This window comes from Pteropus vampyrus, unplaced genomic scaffold (genome assembly GCF_000151845.1).
Source record: "Pteropus vampyrus isolate Shadow unplaced genomic scaffold, Pvam_2.0 Scaffold581, whole genome shotgun sequence".
Taxonomy (NCBI): domain Eukaryota; kingdom Metazoa; phylum Chordata; class Mammalia; order Chiroptera; family Pteropodidae; genus Pteropus; species Pteropus vampyrus.
Genome location: NW_011889362.1, coordinates 610,287 through 616,653, shown reverse-complemented (window position 1 = coordinate 616,653; position 6,367 = coordinate 610,287).

Genomic DNA, 6,367 nt, shown 5'->3' with positions numbered 1-6,367 from the left:
AGTGAAATCATATGATTCTCAATATTTTTCTGTCTGATTTATTTCTCTGAGCATGATAATCTCAAGATTTATCCACGTCATTGCAAAGGGCAGTGTTTCATCTTTTCTTATGGCTGAGTAACATTCCATTGTATACATGTATCACTTTTTTATCCAATCATCTATTGAAGGACACTTCAGTTGTTTCCATGTCTTGGTCACTGTGAATAATGCTACTATGAACATTGTTATGCATATATCTTTGTGAATAAATTTTTTCAAGTTCTTTGGTTAAACACACAGTGGAGGGATTGCTGGATCATATGGTGATTCTATTCTTAATCTTTAATGACTCTCCATACTGTTTTCCATAGTGACTGTACCAAAGTACATCAAAACCAGTGGTGTATGAGGGTTCCTATTTCCCCACAATCTCTCCAACACTTATCATTACTTGTCCTATTGAGGACAGACATTCTAACAGGTGTGAGGCGGTTTCTACTTTTTGGTTTGATTTGAATTTCCCTAATAGCTACTGAAGTTGAACATCTCTTCTTAAGTCTGTTGTTGGTCATTTGTATGTCTTCTTGGGAGAGGTGTTGGTTGCAAATATCTTTTCTCATTCAGTTGGTTGTCACTGCCTGTTTGTTTTGTTAATAATTTCTTTTGTTATGCAGAAGTTTTTTAGTTTGATATAGTCCCATTCACATATTTTTGTGTTGACTTACATTGCCTTTGAGGTCAAATGCATTAAAAAAATTCTCTCTAAATTGAAGGTTCATGAGTTTAGTACCCATGTTTCCTTCTATGCAATTTACAGGCCTTATATTCAGGTCTTTGATCTGTTTTGGGTTAAATTTGGTGTGTGGTGACAGACAGCAGTCTAATCTCATTCTTTTGCATGTGGCTTTCCAATTTTTCCAGAAACATTTATTGAACAGGATTTCTTTTCTCCAATGTATGTTTTTGGCTCCTTTGTTGCAAATTATTTGCCATATATGTTGGGGAGTTTGTTTCTTAACTCTCAATTTTGTTCCAATGGTCTGTATGTCTGTTTTTTCTGTCAATACCATACTGTTTTGATTATTATCACTTTGTAGTGTAATTTGAAGTCAGGCAGCATTATTCTTTTGGCCTTGTTCTTTTTTTTTTCAGGATTGCTTTGGCCATTTGGGGTCTTTTGTGTTTCATACAAACGTGATAATTTTGGTTCTATTTCTTTAAAGAATGTTATTGACATTTTCATGGGGATTGCATTAAATCTGCATATTATTTTAGGTAATAAGGTCATTTTACCTATGTTAAATCTTCCAATCCAAGAACATAAAATATCTTTCCATTTCTTCTTTTCTTCTTCAATTTCTTTTATAATGTCTTATAATTTTCAGCATATAGGTCTTTTATATGCTTCGTTAGGTCTATTTCTAGGTATTTTATTATTTTTATTGCAATTGCAAAAGCAATTGTTTTCTCATTTCTGTTTTTGAAAATTTATTGTTAGTGTTTAAGAATGCTACAAATTTTTGTACATTGATTTTGTATCCTGAAACTTTATTTGTTTGTTTCTAATAGCTTTTTAGTGGCGTCTTTAGGGTTTTTTATATAAAGAATCATGTCATCTGCAAGAAGTGAATTTCAATTCTTCATTCTCAATTTGGATGCCTTTTATTTCATTCTTTTGTCTAATTGCTTTAGCTAGGACTTTCAACTCTATGTTGAAAATCAATGGTGATAGCAAACAACCTTGTCTTGTTCCTGATCTTAGAGGAAAAGTTTTCAGTTTTTCGTTATTAAGTATGGTGTTAGCTGAGAGTTTGTTATATATGACCTTTATTATGTTGAGGTGCTTTCCTCTATACTCATTTTATTAATTGGTTTAATCATAAATGGATACAGTATCTTGTCAAATGCTTTTTTGCATCTAGTGATATGATCATATGTTATTTTATCCTTGGTTTTGTTTATATGATGTATCACACCGATCAATTTGCATATGTTAAACCACCCTTGTCCTCCTGTAATGAAGCTCAATTGATCCTGATGTATAATCTTTTTAATGTATTATTGTATTTGATTCACTAGTAGTTTTTTAGATTTCTTGGATCTGTGTTTATCAGAGATATTGTCTATAGTTGTATGTGTGTGTATGCCTGTAATCTTCACCAGGTTTTAGTGTCAGGGTAATGTTGGACTCATAAAAATGAGTTAAGAAGTATTACCTCTTCCTCAACTTTTGGAAAAGTTTGAGAATGACAGGTATTAAATCTTATTTGAATATTTGGTAGAATTCAATAGTGAAGCCATCTGGTCCTGGACTTTTGCTTTTTGGAAGGTTTTTGATGATTATTTCAATTTCCATACTGTTGATTGGTTGGTCTATTTAGATTTTCCAGGTTTTCATAATTAAGTCTAAGAATGTTGTATATTTCTAAGAACTTCTCCATTTCTTCTAGGTTATTGAATTTGGTGATGTATAATCTCTCATAGTATTCTTGTATGAGCCTTTGTATTTTGGCGATATGTGTACTAACTTCTCTTTTATTTCTGATTTTGTTTATTTGCGAATTTCTCTTCTTTCCTTAGTGTGTCTAGCCGGGGGGTTGTCAATTTCATTGATCTTTTCAAAGAGCAATCTCTTTGTTACATTAGTTTTTCCTACTTATTTTTTTGTTTACAATTTCATTGAGACAGGCCTGTAATGATATGAACTTTCCTCTTATTATCGCTTTTGCTGTGTCCCAAAGTTTTAATTTGTTGTATTTTCAATCTCATTTGTTCCTATGTATTGCTTGATTTTTCCTTTTATTTATTCTTTAGTCTAGTCATCCACATATTGGTCATTTTTTTCTGCTTACTTTTTGCAGTCGATCTCTAGTTTCAAAGCATAGTGGTCAGAGCATGTGCTTGGTATGATTTCATTTTTTTTTTAAATTTGTGAGGCTAGTTTTGGTGTATCCTTGAGAATATTCCATGCACACTAGAGAAGAATGTATAATCCGATGTTTTGGGATGGAAAGCTCTATAAATGTCAATTATGTTCAATCGGTCTAATGTTTCATTTGGGAATGATATTTCCGTATTGATTTTCTGTTTGGATGATCTATTGATAGCTGAAAGTGGGGTATTTAAGTCCCCTACTATAATTGTATTTTTGTCAGATTCTCCTTTTAGTTCAGTTAGTCATTGTTTTATGTATTTTGGCACTCTCTGATTGGGAACATAAATATTGGTAAGTGTTCTGTCTTTTTGATGCATGGTCTCCTTTATCATTATGAAGTGTCCGTTGTTGTCTCTTGTTTTTTTTTTTTTTTTTATCTTAAACTCTATTTTGTCAGGTATAAGCATAGCTTACCTGCTTTCCTTTGGATAACAATTACTTGGAATGTCGTTTTCCATCCTTTCGCTTTGAGTCAATATTTGTCCTTGCTGCCGAGGTGTGTCTCATGTAGGCAGCATATGGTTGGGTTTTGTTTTTCGATTCAATCTGTTATTCTGTGCCTTTTTCTTGGTGAGTTCAGCCCATTTACATTTACCGCAATTGTTGAAATATGATGTTTTCCTATAGCCATTTTATGTTTTGTTTTGTGGTAGGTCAATGTCTTCATTGTTTCTTTGTTCTTGTGTTTCTGTTATTTTAATTTGCTGGTGTTTTATGATTTTTCCCTCTTGTTTTATGTTATGTGTCTCAGTTTGGGATTTGTATGTGTGTGTGTGTGTGTGTGTGTGTGTGTGTGTGTGTGTGTGTGTGGTTACCATTAAGTTTCTAAAAGAAAATTTTATATTTACAGTAATTCTTAACCTGTTTGTGCCTTATCTCCGTTCCCTTTTGAAGATCATATGTTTACTTCCTCCTCTTTTTCTGTTTATGTTGTCTCAATTTATCCCTGTTTATGCTGTAAGTTCATTTTTAGGTTGTAATAGCCATTGTCTTCTTTTCTTTTTAATGTTTTGTTGTTGTTGTTGTTGTTGTTTTTACCTTTAGCCATTATATAATATTTAAGCTTATAATATCCTATTCTTAATAGGGGTTGTACTTACTGTCCTGTTTCTGTCTGCCTGTTAGTCATCTTACTTATAGTTAATTTCTTTTTGTCTTTTTGTTTCAGGTAGAATGACCTCCTTCAGTATTTTCTGTAATGCAGGCCTTGTGGTAGAAAATTTCCTCAGCTTTTGTATGTCTGAAAAGGTCTTTATTTCTCCTTCATATCTAAAAGAGAACTTTGCTGGATATATTATTCTTGGCTGGTAATGTCTCTCTTTCAATAGTTTAAATATTTGGTTTCACTCTCTTCTAGCCTGTAAAGTTTGTATTGAAATGTCCAATGATAATCTAATGGGTTTTCCTTTATAGGTTGCTGTCTTCTTTTCCCTGGCTGCCCTGAGAATTCTGTCTTTGTCATTGATTTTTGATAATTTAAATATAATGTGTCTTGGAGAAGGTCTTTTTGGGTTGAGAGGGTTAGGTGTTTTCTTTCCTTCTTGGATTCGAGGATCCAGTTCTTGCCATAGTTTTGGGAAATTTTCATTGACTACTTGTTTGAATAGGCTATCTGTTCCCTTCTCCCTCTCCTCTCCTTTTTTTTTTTCCTGACAATGTCAGATAGTTCTTGTAAAGTTCTTTTTTTTTTTTCACTCTCAAGTCTCTCTCTTCTTCCAACTGCATCATATCCAGATTTTTATCCATGACATCATAATTCTAATTCTATTTCTGCATCTGGCCAGCTCTATTTCTTAAGCTTGCTATTTAATTCTTCTTCTCTTCAATATGTTCATATCAGAAGTTCATTTTTTTTTTTTTTTTTTTTAGAGTTTCAATTTCCTTGGTAAATTATCCCGGTAGTTCATTGATTTTGTTTCTCAGTTAATTGAACTGTCGATCAGAATTTTCTTGCATCTTGTTGAGATTTTTTTCAAAAGTGTAATCCTGAATTGTCTTTAATTTAAGTCACATATGTCTATATATTTAAGTTTATTTTCTAGAGATTTTTTAAATTATCTTTCTAGGTCGCCTTGTCACCTTGGTTGTTAATGCTGTTTAATGAATTATTTCCCCAACTAGGCATTAATGGATATGTCCTTTGCTTAAAAAAACAAAAGAAAAAAAACAAAAACAAAAAACCAAAAAACAAAAAAAACTTTATTATTATTTAGAGTGAAATCTCTTTAGCAGGTTGATAAGAAGAGGTCGGTTTTTATGTTTGTTTGTTTTTCAGTAGGTGGCATCCAACTCTCCTGCATTGTACAACCTCCGTATCTCTGTTTTGAGGCAAAAAATGTTCTTTATTCCATGCGGAGGTGTGTATCTTCTCTGTGACAAGGTTGCATTGGTCCCAGGGCTCTATCCATGTGGGAAAATATGAAGGGCAATGGAGATTCAAGCCTCTGAAGACCCCCTGAAATTCTGGTGCTGCCTCAACAGTCAGACGCAATGTTGTGCTGCTACCTTCTGAATCAGCCTGAGTGGGTGGGGGTGGGGTAGATTGACAGAAGCCAGCAGTATGTCTGTGAGTGTTTCCTTCCAGTAATGCTTGCTGTAGGCTTCAGTTGCTTTGCTTCTATATTTCACCCCTGTCGCTAGGACCAGTTGCAGTGTGTGTATCTGATCTCGCTGCTGCAGTTTCCCCTTTGGCTTGTTGATAGCTCTGGGTGGGAGAGGTCAGTGCTCTCTGGGGAGTAGCGGGAGGCAACCAGGCTCTGTGACTCAGGTTTCTGGCAATGGTGGATGCTAAAACAGCTGTGTCTCTTGATATTCAGTCTCTCTCCTGTTCTCTGTCCTGTTCACTGGGCTCTGTTGTGTGGAATATGCTGATCACTCAGTCAGGCCTGCTCGGGGCTTTAATGAATTAAGAAATCGCTACCCAATTCCCCATCCTGTTCATCTTGCAGGATGCTCTGGCCTGTGTATTGCAACACCTGTCTCCATTTCTCTCTTTCTTGTTTCTTTCCTTGCTTGCATGATTCACCCACCTTTGGATGTTCTTATGTGCAGATCTCTCAAATGTGCTTGTGTGCAGGATGGGTGTTATCTGTTGGATTGTAGCTGTTCAGTTTGTTGCAATTTCAAGTAAAGAGATCAGGGGAGATTCTGCATGCCACTCTGCTTCTGACATCACTTAGTTTCTATGTTTTGATACTCACACTTTAAAATGACTGTTAAGAGCAGGCTCACAATGAATATGGCTGTACGGTGTGTAACCTGTACAAGGGTGTGTAGCCAACGTGGGGCTAATTCAGTTTGTACAGCAGGTCCTTGAATAACATCATTTCATCCAATGTCATTTTGTGATGACATTGATGACATGCCGTAAAAACTTAATTCTTGTTTATATTAATTAGCCTATGTTAAAATTCATTTACTTATATGTCATTTCACTTAAAGTCACAGAAC